Source organism: Pseudorca crassidens, chromosome 6, assembly GCF_039906515.1.
Source record: "Pseudorca crassidens isolate mPseCra1 chromosome 6, mPseCra1.hap1, whole genome shotgun sequence".
NCBI lineage: Eukaryota > Metazoa > Chordata > Mammalia > Artiodactyla > Delphinidae > Pseudorca > Pseudorca crassidens.
This window is the reverse complement of record NC_090301.1, coordinates 125,504,837-125,524,044: the sequence shown is the minus strand read 5'-3', so window position 1 is coordinate 125,524,044 and position 19,208 is coordinate 125,504,837. Positions and strand designations below refer to the sequence as shown.

Below are 19,208 nucleotides of genomic sequence, written 5' to 3'. Positions count from 1 at the left end.
GCTTCCTGGTGGAGGGGACTGGTGCCTGTGTTCTGGTGGCTGTGACTGGATCTTGTCTCTCTGGTGGGCAGGTCCACGTCTGGTGGTGTGTTTTGGGGTGTCTGTGGACTTATTATGATTTTAGGCAGCCTCTCTGCTAATGGGTGGGGTTGTGTTCCTGTCTTGCTAGTTGTTTGGCATAGGGTGTCCAGCACTGTAGCTTGCTGGTCGTTGAGTGAAGCTGGGTCTTGGTGTTGAGACCGAGATCTCTGGGAGATTTTCGCCGTTTGATATTATGTGGAGCTGGGAGGTCTCTTGTGGACCAGTGTCCTGAAGTTGGCTCTCCCACCTCAGAGGCACAGCACTGACTCCTGGCTGCAGCACCAAGAGCCTTTCATCCACATGGTGTCTCCTGAGCAGGCAGCAAATCCACGGTCATTCTCTCCTTCTTAGTTTTCCTGAAATAAATTTGCTCTTTTGTTCATCTCATATAATGAGAACTCTAGAAATGAGCAGCATAGGGTCAATATGGCAGCTCCATAATGTAATCAGAGACCAGCCTCTTTCTGTTTTTGCTGCTTCTTACACACCCCACAGTGCTGAGCTTTACAGTTTCCACAAGGAGATGACCTTAGACTCAGCCCTCAGATGGAAGGTTCATTTCTCCCTCTGGCTCCTGCCATCCTGTAGTTCATTCTCAACACATTATGGGCCACGTCCTGTAGTGGTTGCACAAAGGAGACATCAAGGCTGTGTAACCATGCTTCCTGCTCTTGTGAGGAGCATCAGTCTCTCTGCTAGAGTTGGAAGGTCTCCTGCAGAGGCGGGGGGTGGCTGTGGCGCACCGTGGGGACCTCCTCATACCCTTTGAAAAAATTTCCTTGCATACGAAGATACTTTCCTTTTTAATTTTAGTAGTTTTATTTACATAATCCAAATTCTCAACCCTTAAAAACCCCAGTCTCTAGTGAAAACCAAGATGCAAGCAATCATAAACTGTCACACCAGCATTTCCTGATTGCCAGACTTACGAACATATTCCATAACCTCTGCAAACACACATTTTCTCACAACATAATTTCTTTCCTCAAAGTAGTACAAGGTATGTGTCCAATAAACCCAAACATCTTTAGTTTTTCTCTAATAGGAAGACAAAAGTAGGTAAACTAAGACTTACTTAGCAATTAATGTTTCAGTATTTTACTTGGAAATGATATGGATATTCAATAAACTTCCATCATTTAATTTAATTTAGCAGAACCTTAAAGTTTTAAATTACCAAATATATTTGGAGAATATATTTGAGAATGTCTACTATTTTTAAGTAGACAAACCATAGAATATGGTATGTTTTAGAGAGTTCACTTAAAAACTCTTGCCCCATTTGCATTTTAATTTACTTACAAAAATATCATTATACCAGTTATTTTTCCTCTTGGCAAATTTTGTAACAAAGATAACATGATCTTATTTGATGTTTCGTAAACCTATGTACGATAAAAGTACATTTAATGTTGTTAACTCTAAAGATAGCCTATTTAATTAAACCAACAAACTAAAACTTCTTTTTATTCACTAAAGATTTATCCTACATAACACAATCTTAAAAAACATTTGAGTTAGTTTCTACTATATGCTTGAGACTATATATGAGTGCTTAATTTTCTTTAAGCCAATTAAATAGCGCTCCTTTACAAATTAATTTTCATAATACCATCCAAACATAGAAACATATAACTATAATGTACACACAGACAAATAGTCACAATCAGAGATCTCATACCTTCATTTTAAAACTTAGTCATGGGCTTCCCTGGTGGCGCAGTGGTTGAGAGTCCGCCTGCCAATGCAGGGGACACGGGTTCGTGCCCCAGTCTGGGAAGATCCCACATGCCGCGGAGCGGCTGGGCCCATGAGCCATGACCACTGAGCCTGCGCCCGTGAGCGTCCGGAGCCTGTGCTCTGCAATGGGAGAGGCCACAACAGTGAGAGGCCCGCGTACCGCAAAAAAAAAAAAAAAAAAAAAAACTTAGTCATGAATCAGGTATTACAATACCTGATTCACTAGTTTATAATAACAGTTGGAATAAGTTAAGCTTACTCACTTGAGTTTTTAAAGAAGCTTATTTATCTCTTTTTCTTCCTCAGTCTCAGGAATTGGAGATGGTCTAGATAAGAGTTTCCTGAGAGGATGTGGTAGAACATTTATATCTCAAAGGCAGAGAGAGATAATTGTAAGCTCTCCTAAAAGGACTTTTGTTCACTTGGGGTCAGAATTTTGAAAAGATGTTTTATCAAGCTGGTTTTCTCTGTGTACACAAAAACCAGTTTTGAGACGTCAAAAGAGCCCCATCTTGGCCATTTTCAGGGTGAGATTTTCTTTAGTTCCCAGTTAAGTACATGCAAGTATAAGCTCCATAGGTACATAAACACAGCTGTGGTGTTAGTCAGAGTGCCCCTTTCTTCTGATTTGAAGGCTTTGTTTTCCATTTCAGAGTTGTTTGGTCAGGGTAAAATTACTATTGAAAACTGTGGTGGGCTGGTGGGCTTTTTGTGAGCTTATCTCCTCTAGATGTTACCCTACAGTCATTTCAGCTCTTTTATGTGTCTCAGTTTCTCCCTCCTGCAGTCTAAAACCACCGAGGGCACTCAGAGCACTAGATGGCCAATCCTTATATGCATGTGTGTGCCCCCAGATGAGTGAGTTTTTAAATTAATGAGTGGACTTCCCTATGGGACCACTGGACAGTATGAGGACTCGACTCAACAACTCTTGTAAATTTCCCAGTTGCCTGAGAAAGCCATACCTGGCCTGGAGGATCTGTGTCCCTTATCTTTGGAGCTGAAAGCTCTCATATGGAATCTTTCCTTTTATTCTGACAAGCTACTTGTTAAAGTAGTCAATTCAAGGAAGGATGCCAAGCTAGTCCCCCACTTAATCACCCAGTCTAAACCTTCTCAGTGTCTTTCAGCTGAACAAAGTCATCCCAGTGTCTTTCAACTGGGGAACCCAAGTACCTCTTCTTGAACCTAAATTCAAGACAAAACCTATGCCTCATAGCAAGGAGTTTTAACAACCGCCCAATAAAACTCAGGAATGTCAACCAAGACAGGAGATCTGAGACCAGGAGAGACTTACCCAGCCATCTTGACTCACTGAGGATGTGGACTGGCACAAGGGGCCCTTGCTGGTACCAAGCCTCCAGATCCTGGTAGAGGTCAGGCAAAGGAGAGAAGTCTGCTCTGGGTCTCTTCATGATCACCAAAACTGCTGACTGAAATAAAAATGCACAACATGAGGGTTGTGAGCTAAGTTTTATTCAAGGTCTTACTGAGGACAATAGCCTAAGAGACATCCTCTCAGATAGCTCTGAGAAACTGCTCCAAAGTAGTAGGGGGAGCCTAGTTTACATGTAATTTTTATTGTGGAATACATGCAGTCAAGCATACATCTTGATAAAAGAACACTGCTAGTCATAAAGAACGGATATCTCAAGTTAATGATTATAGTGCTTTCCTATGTATGGGAAGATGCAAGAAGTGGGGTTCATTAAAATTCTTCCTAAAATGCAGACAACTATCCAAGGGCCTATCTGTCCAAAGCACAGAGCATCCTGTTAGTCTCTAATTTCTTCTCTCTGAAGCACAGAGTGCTTCATTCTATGATTTCCTTAATCTCTTTGTGTGAAGCACCAAGTTCACTGTTGGTCAGTGGCTGCAGTGGGTTAATCTTAGTGGACTCGGATGGTGAGCAAAATGCTCTTCGCTCTTCTTTTGTTTGCATGTTGTTATATTGCTTCAAATTTCTGTTTATAAAAAGTTCTGGAATAAGCATCTTTGTGCATATAGATTTATGTGCATATAAAAACTTTTTTTTTTAAAGGCTAAAGTCCTAGAAGCGAAATTTCCTCATCAAAACTTATATGCATTCTACATTTAAACAGAATGGCAACTTCACTCCCAGGAAGCTTCACCAAGCTTCTCGACCCTGTCACCTACTGCGTACAAGAATGCTTGGTTTTCCACATTCTTGTCATCAGTGAATGTTATTAGTCTTTTTAGTTTTTGCAAACCAGAGAAACAAAACAAAATATAGTACTATGGCTTAAATTTACATGTCCTTTTAAGTTGAACATCTTTTCATATGTTGTTCTTAATATGTGGACTTCCTTTTAATATCCTTTGCCCATTTTTCTTTTCAATTATTTGCATTTTTCTTATTGACTTTTAGAAGCTCTACATGTATTTATATATAGTAATCCCTAACCTGATGAATGTTGCTTTCCAGAAGTTTGTGATTTGTCATTTAATTTATTAATGTTTTTTCTTTCTTCTAGAAGTTATTCTTAGTTTTTGGTAAAGTTCTCTGCAAATGTTTTATAAAAAGTATCTAGATTATATGCACTTCCCCAAAATATTTTTTATGTATTTTCTTAAATTTTTCCTAATGCTTATATAATTTTTTTAAATGGCTCTTAAATACAGCTACTTTACTTATGTCATGGCATGAATTAGGTATCTTATTTTGTTTTTCCAAATTCATAGTCAATTATTCCAACAGCGTTGTTAAAAGTAGTCCATGTTTCCCCCACTAATTTGAGATGCTACTTTAACCACAGATACAGGTAAGAGTACCACAAATCCCTGAGTCTATTATAAAATTTACCATTCTGTTCAATTAATCTATTGAACCCTGTGCATGTATCATAAGGTTTCAATAATTTATTAGCTTAATAGTATATTATTTATTAATCTTCTGTGTCAAATGTTCCCTTGGTTATTCTTGTGTATTTTCTCTTCCACCTGAATTTCCATGAAAACTCTGGTGGAGATTTTATGTTCTACAAGTTGGTGGGAAGAGAGATAACTTTTTTAAATACTGAATTTTCCTTCTAGACACATAATGTCTGTTTATTACTATCTCCCTTAATGACATACATTTTTATTTCATAATTTTGCAATTTTCTTTTTATGTATCTTGCATATATCTTATAAGGTTTATACCTAATTATTTTATGTTTTGTGTTGCTGAATGCATGGGATATTTTTTACTTTCAAATTTCATTTCTAATTCTGATTTTCTAATTTCATTTTCATTTCTAATCAGTTACTGCTGATATATAGGAAAGCACTTCATTCTCGTACATTTATTTATATTTTGTTGATTTGTCAAAATTTTTAAATTTATTTTTTTGGATATCTTCAATATGCAGATGTGTGCAAATGTTGTCTCCTCTTTCCAGTATTAATTAATTTTAATTCATTAAAATTTTTTTTAATTTGTTCTTTAACCACTTCCAGTATAATGATGAGAGTGGACATTCTTGTCCCATTCCTGTGCTTAATAATAATACAATACCATTAAATGTAATGCTTATTGTATGTTTCTGGTAAATGTCCTTTACTGAAAATTTTGCTCCTGTTCAAACCTATTGAGTTATTTTTTTAAATCAGAAGTGATAATTGAATTTTATCAAATATTTAACCAAATATAGAGGTAGTCAAATGATTTGTTTCTCTAATAATGGTTAATATGGTGAACTATCTAAAAATTATCCCTGATTTAGAACCATTCATTCATAATTAGGATGCTAATACCTGAGTTTAATTTATCACTTATTATGTACCAGGAACTATTGTAAATACCATACACATATCATCTTATTTATTTCCAAGTTATGACATATTATATTTTAAATGCAATGCTGGATCTAGTTTGTTAACACATTATTGGGGACTTTTGCCTCTATGTTCTTAAGTGGCTGGGTTTTTGTTTTTTGTTTTTTATCCTTCCTCATCTGGGGAGTTTTCCAGTCTCATAGAATAGGGAATCTTTTCAACCATTTTCTATGCTCTGTTTTTGTTAATATACAGTATGTCTTTTTACTGAAGATTTGGTTTTTAAAATTCCCTATAAACCTGTCCAGACATGTTGACTTTTTAGGGGTACATTTTTACCACTTTTAAAACTGTTTCCATTGGTTTTCTATTGTTTCTAAATTCTGCTTTGGACATTACATATTCCTTGTGAATCATTTATTTTCTCTATTTGTAAGGTGTACAATGTGATGATTTGATAGACATATAGATTGTTAAAGGATCACCACGGTCAAGCTCATTAACACATTCATCACCTCAAAAAGCTAGCTTTTGGGAGGGTGAGGAGAGATGAGAACACTTAAATTTTACTCTTAGCAAATTTCAAGTATACAATACAGTATTATTAACTATAGCCATACCCCAGCCCTGGGCTAACACTATTCTACTCTCTGGTTCCATGAGTTCAACTTTTTTAGATTCCACATATAAGAGAGATCTTACAATGTTTGTCTTTCTGTGTCTGGCTCATTTCACATAACATAATGCCCTCAGATGTTATCCTTTTTTTCTGGCTGTGCCACATGGCATGCAGGATCCTAGTTTCCCAACCAGGTATTGAACCCACGACCCCCACATTGGAAGCATGGGGTCTTCACCAGTGGACCACCAGGGAAGTCCAAATTTCATCCATGTTGTTGCAAATGACAGTATTTCCTTTATTTTTAAGGGTGAATAATATTTCATTATATATATTACATATAATACAATATTATATTATATGATTATATAATATATATGCCACATTTTCTTTATACATTCATTCATCAATAGACACTTAGATTGTTTCCATAGCTTGACTATTGTGAATAATGCTGCAATGAATTGGTAGTGTGGATATCTCTTCAATATCTTATTTTCATTTCCTTTGGATATATACCCAGAAGTAGGATTTCTGGATCGTATGGCAATTCTATTATTAGTTTTTTGACGAATCACCATGCAGTTTTCCACAGTAGTTGCACCAATTTACATTCCCACCAACAGTTGACAAGGGTTCTCTTTTATTTTAATTGATATATAATTAACACATAACATTATATTAGTTTTAGGTGTACAACATAATGATTCAATATATGTATATATTGCAAAATGGTCACCACAATAAGTCTAGTTAACATCCGTAACCACACATAGTTATAAATTTTTTTTCTTGTGATGAGAACTTTTAAGATCTACTCTCTTAGCAGTTTTCATAGATACAGTAGAGTATTATGAACTCTACTGTCACCATGCTGTACATTACATCTCCATGACTATTTTATAACTGAAAGTTTGTACCTTTGACCCCCTTCACCCATTTCTTCCACTCCCCACACCCCACCTCTGATAACCATCAATCTATTCTCTGTATCACTGAGTTCAGCTCTTTTTTAGATTCCACATGTTCATGAGATCATACAGTATTAGCATTTCTCTGTCTGACTTATTTCACCAAGCACAATGTTCTCAAGGTCCATCCATGCTGTTGCAAATGGTAGGATTTACTTCTTTTTTATAGCTGAATAATATTCCATTATATATATATTATATAATAATAAATTATTATTATATAATATATATATATAATTTTCTTTATCCATTCATCCATCAATGGACACTTAGGTTGCTTCCATGTCTTGGCTATTGTAAACAATACTGCAGTGAACATGGGGGTGCATGTATCTTCTAAGGTTAGTATTTTCATTTCCTTTGGATAAATACCCAGAAGTGTCACTAACATTTCTGTTTATTCTGTGTGAAATATACTGTCATGCATTATAATTATGGATTTATACTTTGTATCTCTATCTGGTTTTTGCTGTGTCTTGAAGCTACGCTCTTTATGCATAAGTTGCTGATTCTTATTTCTTCTTGTAGAATCATAACTTTCACCCTGGAACGACCCAAATAGGAGACAATGGCATGTGGTCTTTCGGTTGCTCCTGTGAGTTGCTGTCTAATAGCAGTGTGGCAGCTGCAGCCTGGCTGACTGTCCCTACACCTGCCCTGCCCCAGAGAGAGTAGGGAGGTAGGGAGAGATACTTAAGCTTAGGAATTTGAATTATTTTCTGTCTGATATTAACATTGTTACACTACCTTTATTTTTGTTAGTATTTCCCTGATGTAAATAATGTTCTAATTTATTATTTCTAACTTTTGTCATGTCATTTTGTTTTAGGTATGTTTCTTGTAAATTTCAATCTTAAAGTTCTTAACTTTTTTTTTTTTTTTTTTTTTTTTTTTTTGCGGTACACAGGCCTCTCACTGCTGTGGCCTCTCCCGTTGTGGAGCACAGGCTCTGGACGCACAGGCTCAGCAGCCATGGCTCATGGGCCCAGCCGCTCCACGGCATGTGGGATCTTCCCAGACCGGGGCACGAACCCACGTCTCCTGCATTAGCAGGTGGACTCTCAACCACTGCGCCACCAGGGACGCCCCTGAAAGTCCTTAACTTTTGATAAGGAATTTACCTTATTCCCATTAATAGTGGTAGTCCATATGTTTAAATTTATTCTTGTCATCTTGTTTAATCTTGTTTTCTTTCCAACAAGTTTTTCTTATTCTTTTTTTCTGTCTCACCTTTGTTGGATTGACTCCATTTTCTTTGTCAAATTTTTCTTATTCTTGTAATTCAGAATTTATTCACCATTTTTTTGTGGTCACACTTAAATTTTTAACAATATACATGTTGTTCTATTGATTTCTAAATAAAATCAACCTCTTTTTAATGCTATATGTGGAACTATTTTACAATCAACTATTTTTCTAGGATACTGTTTTCTCTATTCTCCTCACAATGCTTCTGACACCAGAAGTGTGGGTTTTTCACACTAAGCAATTCTTCAATTCTCAGCAGACACCAAATAGATGTCCCACAATTTTTTTTTTTTTTTTTTTTTTGCTGCATTGGGTCTTCATTGCTGCACGCAGGCTTTCTCTAGTTGCGGTAAGCCGGGGCTACTCTGCATTGCGGTGCTCAGGCTTCTCATTGTGGTGGCTTCTCTTGTTGCAGAACACGGACTCTAGGCATGCAGGTTTCATTAGTTGTGGCATGTGGGCTCAGTAGTTGTGGCTCACGGGCTCTAGAGCACAGGCTCAGTAGTTGTGGCACACAGGCTTAGTTGCTCCACGGCATGTGGGATCTTCCCGGACGAGGGCTCGAACCCATGTACCCTGCATTGGCAGGTGGATTCTTAACCACTGCCACAGGGAAGCCCTGTCCCACAATTTAACTCAATTCTGACACTATCTGAAGTTAAATGCAGACCCCACAGGTTAAGGACTCTGAACCACAAGACTGCTCCCACTTCAAATGCCAATCACAAGTAAAAGTTGTCACCTGGAATTCTAACCAATAAACTAAATCATGGGTTTCCACAACCCCTTCCTTGGTTTTTCCATAATTTGTTGGAATGGCCCAGAGAACCCAGGAAGACACTAAGTAAACTCACTTAATAATTACTTACCATCACTGTTTTATCATAAAAAGATACAACTTGAGAATGGTCAAATGGAATTGACACATAGGACAAGGTGTGAGAAACAGAAACACACCATGCCTTCTCTGGGTGTGCCACCATACCAACACATGGATATGTTCACCAACTCGGAAGCTCTTCAAATCCCTTTGGTTAGGATTTTTTATGGAGGCTTCAATAGGTAGGCATGATTGATTGAATCATTGGCCATTAGTAATTAACTCAACCTCCAGCCTCTCTCCCCTCCCTGGAGGGGATAAATGGGGGTGGGGATGGGGTTGGACATGCAGCTGTGCTGAAAGTTCCAACCCTATAATCACATGGTTGCTTCCTCTTGCAAACAACTCCCTCCTTAGGGGCTTTCCAAAAACTCACCTTATTAACCTTATTAACATAAACTCAGGTGTGGTTGAAAGGTGCATTTTATGAATAACAAAAGACCTTTCACCTTTCTCATTCCAGAGTTTTTTCAGGAACTGGGAACAGAACAAAATATAACAAAAGATGCTCCTATCACTTTTAGGATAGGAAATTATAAGGGTTTTAGGAGCTCTGGCCAGGATCTGACAAAGACCAAAATACGTATTTCTTATAATATCACAGACACATTTCATGTTTTTCTAGAGAATATAATCTGGCAATTCTTAGATGACAGGCTACGAGGTGGCAAATTTCTGAGTAATTGCATGTCAAAGTGTTTTTGTTTTGTTCTTTCATATGAAAGCTAGTTTGGCCAAAGATAAAACTCTCAGCTCAAAATTGTTTCCTCAAAAATCTGAAGATATTTTTTCTATTACTCTTGAATCTAGTATTGCCCAGGACTAGTTGAATACCCCAAACCATTTTTTGTTCTTTTGTTAAGTTTTTTTTGAGGATTTCTTTTTTTTTTTTTTTTGAGGATTTCTTTTTATTCCGAAATTCCTCATTGGTGTCTCCCAGTGTAGCTTTTTCTTCATGTTGCTTGTCCTTTCTGCACACCCCTTCACTCACTGGACATATGCCCTAATACCTGTATTTTTAGTTTCATTTTGACTCTTCAGTGTACAGATATTGGAAAATTTTATGTTTATTTTCCTTATCTCTTTTTTAAATTATTTTTTTGGTTTTTTTGTACTGCAGTTTTCAAAAATTCCTATTCTGAGTGCCTCCAGTTCATTAAGATAAATTTCAGTTGTAGGCATTCTGCTGTTCAACCCATTTACTAAATTTTTCATTGCCAAGACCATTATATATATGAATTTTTTTCATATTTACATCTTCTGTTTTCATAGCAGCAGTATTCTCGCTTATCTCTCTAAGAATATCAACTGTACTTCTTTTACTGTCTTACTTTTGCTGCTTTATTAGCTCTTTTTCCTCTGGTGTCAGTTCTTCTCTTTGTTGAGTATCTTTGCTGATTTTTGTTGAAGGATGAGGATGGAGGCAGCTGTGGAAAATCCTTCCAAGTGGGATGTATCAGTACTTCTCTCCTGAGTTGGGAATTCATCATTCTCCCTGGGTGTCACCAGCCCTCCAGGGAAGTTTCTACCTCTTGACAATAAGACTCCACATTCATCTCACCATCCAGGGGACAAATGACTGAGTTGTCACCACTAGGCAAAATTTAGTGGAAGAAGGGATTATCTCCCCAACTGTTTTTCTCATGCTTTCCTCAACTATTCACCATAATGCATATCTTGGGCTTTCTCCTGCTCGTTGTGTCTATTATGTTTGAAATTAGAAGATTCCTAACAGTTCTCCTATCTTTTTTCTCTATATTTCGTAAGTATGCACTTTGGACTATAGTTTTCTTCATTAATGTCTTCTATGTCTTAGTAATTTCTCAAAATATCTGCATCACTGATGACATTCTCTTGTTATCCAACAATAAGTATTTAATATTTGTAAAATACATTCATTCTATAATTTCTTGATATTGGGAGTATGAAAGGAGGTTGGTAGATAACCTTAGACACCTTGAACTGAACTATCTGCTTCAAGAGAGGCAAATGAGGAATGAAGAAGTCACGTGCTTTGCTCCAGATCTCAGCACCTATCAGTGACAGTGGTTCTTGAACCTGTATATCCGTGATTTCAAAGCCTGTGTATTTTCCACTGTACTACATGCAGGGATGTCACTGGCAATGGAGAGCATTACTGGGTGCATGAAAATGTGAGTGGAGTCTCTGTGCTGGTTAGCCTGGGGAACCACAGGTGGTGATTAATAGTTAACAGTTGTCGAGCTCGCTTTTGAGAAACGTCTCTTGGAACAGTGGAATAGGCACAAGGAGGGAGTGCAAACTGAAGGGGTCAGCTAGGGGTCTGGAGGCAATCTGGTGAGTGAGGGTCAGGGAAGTGTCCTAGATGTACAAGGAGAAGGAGATTATGCACACACACACACACACATGTCTTCAGTAAGCTGCTGTGGGACAAACTAATGTTAAACCATTAGTACCAGTAAGCCCTTGCAAACCTCTTCCTAAAGGTCTGAACCACTCAGCCTGTCTGGATGGCCTAGGTGTCAGCCTAGGTTGCCTGTAAAAGCACTGCTACAGGTATATCTTCTTGTTTGCATTTCTTCTCTGCCATACCTCCCCCCACTCTGGCAAACCTGCTCCCTCAACTTGTTCTCTCTACGTATGGACTCACAGCTCAGATATTTTAGTGGACAGCCGATTTGCCATGGTCATTGGCTCGATGTAGCCCAGGAAGTGTTTGTCTGTGAGCTGAATAACAGCTGACCAGCAGACTCTGAAGAGGGTGGCTTTGCTACCCATTAAGAATATAGTCCTTAAAAGAACAGGAGCAGGTAATGCCATTGATTCCCAAATTCCCAAACTGCTACCCAGGTCAGTTCATGACAATCACAGAAACCTGGACCAGTTCCCTCCCAGACTCTTCAGTGCAGTCACTATGCAGGGAGAAATGTGATGTCCCATCCGCCCACGTATTCATGTCCACCAGATCTTTGTCCTGCTTTGTACATGATTTTCTGTCAGTTCAAGATGTGTGAATAAGATTCATTCCCACACCACAAAGTTAAGTTTCTAGACAATCTAGTTTTCTAGACAATCTCAGCTGACACAGGTCTTTTGGAGTGACCTCTTGTATGAGCACCTCTGACCTGTTACCACAAACCCTTTAAGACCAGACCCATCAAAGGTACCATGAAGCAGATCAAGGCAGCTTTCCTTCTGGTTGGTTGTGTGAGAAAAGGTTCAAATTCCTAGTGAGACATTAAGTCTTTGCCTAGGCTGGTAGCTAACCTCACCTACCTTGTTAACAAGGCTGTTCTCCTAACTCCAAATGCCCTGACTTTCAGGGCCATGCTTAGATATCTCCTCTTCTCAGAATGCTGCGATACCTCCAAGCCAGGCAGGTTCTCCCCAGGCTTTTACCAGCCAGCTCAGTGTCATACTCATGCATGAAGTCTTCTGGGAACAACACAGCACACACTCACTTGTCTGAATTCCTGCAATATTCACATAATAAAAAATGCCTACCATATGTTCACTTGCTGTAAATCTCTGCCATTAAAGGCTGAGCTCCCTGTCAACCACCTTTTTTTTTTTTTTTTTTCTGTATGTCCAGCACCAAGCATGGCTCTTGGGGAAGAATAGGCTTCAGAGTCTTTTACCTGGAGATATGGGTACCCTGATGATGCTGAGAGCACACATGAAGAGCTGGGCAATCATGAGAAAGGTGGGGCCAGCATCAAGGTCAGATACCAAGTCAAGAGACAATGCTGAATTCAAATTTAGGAGATACACAAGCCCAGAGACAAGTGAGTCTGGCAGACAAAGGGCACAGTAGTCTGGGAAAATCCCCAAGTGTTCGCTCACCTCGTCACCCCTTAAGCTCTCTAACATACTTAGAGAGCCCACAGAAAAAGTGCCTTGAACCCTGTTGCTGGCTTTTGCTGCCACCACCAAAGCTCCCGTTCCTATTTGGTTCCCCTCTATGTATTTACACATTACATGCATTACACGAGAAAATACTGTTAACATGTTCCTCTACCACAGTCTATACTGGCTTAACAGGTGCATACAACTGGCCTGTCTTCTTGGTTCCTGCAGCTCCATCTCCAAAGCCGGTCTGATTCTCAAGGAAACACTACCACTGCCCGCTGCACTTCCTACCACCAAGTGCTGGTCACATTGCTCGTTTCCCTCCAGTTTGTGAGCAAAGTGAGACACTGAATGACTGTGTCTTTTTCATCTTTGCATCTCAAGAGCAAGGCATGATGATGTCAAGCCCAATGCTTGGGAAAGTGTCTGGCACATTTTATTGGCACTAAAAAAATTGTCTGTTGGATGGAGAGGTACAGTCTAGTGCAACAGTTATTCTTAAACTATATTTTGAATCTCCTGGTCCACTTTCATGTCCAGAACTGTCTTTAATCAACCCTTTACCTAGGCCCCCCCCACAGGTCGGGGGTTAGCAACTTGCTCCTTTCAGGGCTTCTTGCCCAAACTGGAGATGAGTCCATGGGGAGAACATCCATCCAGAGACAGCAGGGGGAAGAGCCTCAGGGACAGGGATGGCAAGGGAGTAGCCAGAGGAGCCAGGGAAACCAGAAAGCACAGGGTCCTAGTGTACAAGCAGGAGAGGACTGCCTGGAGGACAGGTGAGCATTGGCCAATGCAGGAGGACAATAGGTTATCAGTGGGAGACTCTCTGATGTCCTATAAAAAGCAGTTTTGGTAGAAGTTGAAGCCAAGCCCTGCCTGCCAAGGAGTGAGCTGTGACTGGCTGGTGAAAAAGCAAAGCAAGGGGATGAGATTTTCAAGAGCTGAGATAAAGGTAAGGAGAGAATTATGGTACCACCCTGAGGGGAAACAGGATGTGTAATGGAGTGAAATGGCAACTCTACCCTCAAGTCTACTGGTGGGCCTTGACCTGAAATGCTGTCCTATTCTGATGTGATTGCTACGTGCCATGTAGGAGGAGATGGGCTTCCCGAAAGGAGTCAGTCCTCTAGGTAAAAGGAAGATCCAATGGGGGGGATCCAGGCATCCTTTTATTAAAGGTAAAAGCAGATTGCTTAAGTGAGGAGGGCCAACTAGCTGAATCCCCCCAAAAGATGTTTGGCTGACAGAGTGATTTTTAAAACGTGAATTACCTTTTCGGTAGAATAAGGACATTTTGGATGGGAAGAGGTCTCACTACTATCTATTTTATCAGAGTGTCTGCCTAATTTACATATGTAAGTTATTCGCTTGACCAACCTTGAAGGCATTTGAGCTTCTGGCACCCACCCTATAGGGAAATGCAAGTATTGATTAGGTGCTGGAAAGTATCCAATGCCTGAGGGCTTAGGCTAGGGGAGAAAGACAAAACACATGGAAGATTTACTCATTCTCTTACAGCTAGGAGGGAAATACTTGGGCCTGAGAGGAAGTGAAAGACAGGGTCTTCTCTCTGGTCCTGGCCTGGGGAGCAGAGTTGGCAAAGTGAATGCTCTCTTAGCTGCATGCCTTCCAGCCATCCCTGGGGCTTGAGGAGCTCTGAAGAAGGGGTTCCCAAGTTCACCTGGAGGACAGAGATTACTACCAGTATTACAACACGTGTCAATGTGAAGAAAGGGAGTGTCACTGGGGTTTATATGGTGCTGGTAGCTTACATGCTTTTCAACTACTGGCTTTCTTAGCAGGAACTCAGACGTGAGTGGCTGGCTACACAAGTGCCCCTGAAGGGGCTGTGTTTGGAGGGCACACTCCGCATTCCTGACCGTGACCTCTTTTGCCCAACACCTCTGCATCCTTTCATGTCCTAAGTGAGAATTAACACCCAATAAAAAATGACTGGTTGAAAAGAATTTAAGGGCCCGCTCAGTTACTCACGTTTAGATGGTTGATGCAGCCATCAGGAATGGCTCGTGACTAGCATGTAAGGCTTCTGGGGGCATTTCCGTTCTCAGACTCCAGCGAATAGCAGAGCTGTGGCCAGCCAGGGCTCTGCCACTAAAGGACATTTGGTCTACCACTCTGCAAACTTGAGCCCAGAGTAGCATAAGTCAGTTGTTCCTGGGGAGTTTCAGGTAGGGTTAGAAGCGTCTGAGCTTAAAGTCATGGAAGCAAAGAGCATAAGGCAGAGCAGAAGGAGAGTCCATTTTCTAAGTGTGACCTGGGGTGCTGGGTTCTGCAAAACGTCCAAGTATTCCACCCTCCTCCCTGGTGAGGGGCTTGTTCGCTTCATGGCTTTGCAGACTAGAGAGGGCTAACATGGTATGGTCCAACGCATGGGGACTGGGACAAATTAGGGGCCGGGCAGCATCTTCAGATGTGGAAAAGTATGACTCCAGTTTAGACATACGACAGGCAAGGGGCTGACCACCCCAAGGGACACTGGAAGGGACAATTCTGCCTCTGGTGTGCACCCCAGACTTTTTCCAGAGGCAGGGGGCCAAGTTGCACAAAGCATGAGTTCACACTCACACCCTCCAAGAAAATTAGCCCAAACATTAAAGTGAATGTTTAGAAATCACAATAAACTGGGGAACAGATTCCAGGAAATAGACTCTGAGGTCAGTGGAGGAATGTGCAGCATGTTCTGTGTGGGTAAGCTGGCACTCAGAAGGTGGTGTGTGATTCCCTTTGCTACTGCACGAGACTCAGTACCTTCAAGTTCTGGGTTCATGGGTTATAAAATACAGAATGTCCCAACTGGCACTGAAGGGACCGTGTAGAAGGCAAGGACATAGGAAGGAAACAAATGTCTACTGAACATCTATTTGTGAGGCCCAGATAAAAAGCCAGGCATTTTATCTTCATATCTATTATCTTACTTAATTACTTTCCTCATTTAGCAGATGAGGAAACTGAGGTTCAGAACCCTGAAGATTACCCTGTCTTCATCAACTCTGAAAGGATCAGAGGTGAGGACAGCAGAGGGCCTGGATGCTCTGTGCGTCCACGTAGGAGTGCCCTGGCCTCAAGGGTGGTGTGACCAGAGAAGCACACATCCAATGGCCCACAGTCCTCTAGAGCAAAAGGGACACAGTGGACTGTGTGGGTTTGGGAAGCCCCCTGCCGCAAATCAAGTTCTGAGTTAATGGAAAACTTATTAGAGAAATCTTGACTTTCAATAATGAAATTAAAAGCTTATGAAAGTAGTGCAATTGACTGTCCTCAGAATGAATCATAATTTACATTTAATTACAAAGGCAGAACTCAGGTTGGGAGCTGTGCCAATTAAGCTACCTGTTTTGCTATATTTGAGGATGTTGCAGCCCCAAAGAACTGGTTTTTGAAAAATGTACATCATCATGGTGTACGTTTAAACAGCACCCAGTATGCTTTTAGTCAACTATTAAACACCTACTGTGTGTAGAAGATAGGATTCCAAAGGAATCCAAGAGAAGCACAAGAATCCCTTGACTCCATCCTTCCAGAATTCTACCGTATTTCTTCAGAGAAATCACAAGGACAAATATAATTGTTACTATATCCTGTGTGCCTGGTACAAATAAATGAACAGTCAGGAAGGAAGGTATTAGCCCAGGCTGGCATTTTCAGGGAGGAGCCATGGAGGGCTTGGGACTCGAGATTCACAGAGTGATTTGTTTAAAATATAAATCCAAGTATGGTCCTGTCGCTAGTTAAAGTCCCTCCGATAACTTCATATTCCTTCCAGGTTTGGGCATGACCTTCTCAGCGTGGGGCTCAAAGCTCTCCCTGTACGTAGCACTCTGACCAGACCCACATTTCATCTCCGTTCACCTGTCAGGCATTGTGTCCCAGCAATTCCAAACTATTTCAATTTTCTGTCCACACAGACCTTTCCTTATTCTTTCCCTCTGTATGCCCCTCCCCTTTGCTCCCTACTCAAGCCTGGCCATCCGTTACCCCTCAGGAAAGGGTATCAATACATGACCACACGCACATTGCCCCTGCACAATGCTGCATCATACGCCTCAATCATGCCTCTTCTGTCTCCTCAGAAACACCTTTCACAGTAGGATGTGGCTGAGACATGTCTCCTTAACACCCCCTTCGGATCCAGGCTCTCCAAGGCCGCCCTACAAGCTTGCTTAGAATCCATACACCGGGCCTCACTCTCCCAGGGAAGCTCTGCATGGCCACATGAAGCCTGGTATGTGGGCAGGGAGGCAGGGGGAGCGGGGACTACTTCTGTGAGGCTCAGCACTTTGCAGACAGCAGCCGGCCCTGCTCATACAGAGCCAGCATTGGGTGCCTTGGGCTCTGGTGCCTGGGGTGCTGCCTGGATGATTAGAAGGAACTTGGCCATGTAAACACCTTGGGTTGGATCCTGTTTCTACCACATAGTAGTCGAGTTACCTGGGACATGACTCGTCCGTCGTCCTCAGTCTCCCTTTCCACAAAATGGGAGCAGAAGAATCAACTACCTCCTATCAATGACACGAGCTAAGCCCCGAGTCTCAGGCCCATACCCAGAAAAATGATAGCTCTCATTCTGTCTGGTCGAGGCTCCCCAGATGAACACTGCTGGATGGCCAGAGTCCGTAGCCACGGCTCCAACTCAGGCCATCGCCAGGGCTGACCCTGCCAGCCCCAGGGAGAACGATTTCCTGGGCCTTCTCCTTGAGGCCACCGCCTGCAACCCCACTTCCCAGAGGGTCTGCCTGGCACCACCTTGTGGCAGAGACGGGAACTGCAGGCCCACCTCCGGAGCTTGCTTGCTCTCCTCGGTGGTCTGCGTACTGTGGGGGTGGGGCACCCCTGGAGCTGCCACCAGCCAGATGGTTGTTTTGGACTTTGATTCAGGTTAAACTTGGTCCTAGGCTTCTAAGGATACAAAGACCAATGGACTCAGCTTCGCAGCACCAGGGTATATTTCAAAGTCAGCCCATGGCTGTGGGCTCACGGTAGGCTGTACTAGCAGCCTGGGCGTATTGCCCGGGCACCAAGTTGCCAGGCAGGGGCGGCTGCCAGCATTCCAGGCTCTGTCCACCCCATGGCTTAAAATCCGGGAGGGATGAGCAATTTCCCCCATCTGTCCAAACCAGCCACTCTAAGGATAAATTACATACTTTCTTTGCCGGTACATGGCTTCAAGGTCTGCAGTGCCTACAGAATGGCTTTGCCAGCACCCGTGTGATCTGAGCCAGCAAACCATGCCCGCAGGACAGAGAGACGGCCAAGAGGGAGACGCAGCGAGATGGCGAGTGGGAGACATAGCCCAGAGCTGGATCCCTGGCCCAGGGCCTCTCTTGAACTCTAGACTCCCAGGTCCAACCACTGATGGCATCTCGACCTGTGTGTCCAGAAGGTGACGTGTTCAGCTGACCTCACCAGCGGCCCAGACCTGGGCTCTTCCAGGGCCCCCCGGCTCAGAACATGGCTCACCTGGGACAGGTAACCTGAGCCAGCCCTAGGGCCCCGGGACCAGGCATGAACAGTTGTCACACAGAGTCCCACCCCGCTTTTCCTAATTCCAGAACTCTGAGCTGGTTCAGGGTGACACTGTGTCCAAATCAATATTCTTGTTTCATCAGATGCTGTTTATGCACACGCTTCTGGGAGGGTCCTCCTTCTAGAGCCAAAGGAAAGGCCACACTGGAAGGAGCTTCCTCCTTTCTGCCTGATTCCATGTCTCCTGAGCCCAAGGCCTGGAAAGTCAGGGCCATCCTGCATCCCCAGGGCAGCCAGCAGGAGGTGCTGGCCTCTGTGTGTAGGGCCATGGAACAGGAAGATGTGCAGACCTGGTCCCCAGGTGGAGTCACCACCCCAGTCTGACTCCCCACCTGAACGTCCCCTTGCACTGCACACACACCAGGCTCGGCTCCTGTACTGTGGGAGCCGAGCACACTCCCAGCGACGGTGGCCCTTCTCGTCCCCCTCTACCCTCTCTGCACAGTCAATTCTACCCCACCCCCATCCTCTTCTCTCCATCTCACCTACAGTGACGGTAATTCAACCCTCTCCTAAC

The 19,208-nt window shown here is 42.1% G+C and overlaps 1 long non-coding RNA gene across 1 annotated transcript in view; it reads right to left on the bottom strand.

Annotated features, from left to right (window-relative positions):
* Positions 1 to 1,768: 1,768 nt before the first annotated feature.
* The window catches only part of LOC137225928 (uncharacterized), a 41,491-nt gene continuing 24,051 nt past the window's right edge, over positions 1,769 to 19,208 (bottom strand). Inside the window, exons 2-3 of the long non-coding RNA XR_010944094.1 lie at positions 3,119 to 3,254; positions 1,769 to 1,941 (exon numbers count right to left, since the gene is read on the bottom strand). This is a non-coding gene — a long non-coding RNA (uncharacterized lncRNA). The remainder of the gene's footprint in view (positions 1,942 to 3,118; positions 3,255 to 19,208) is intronic.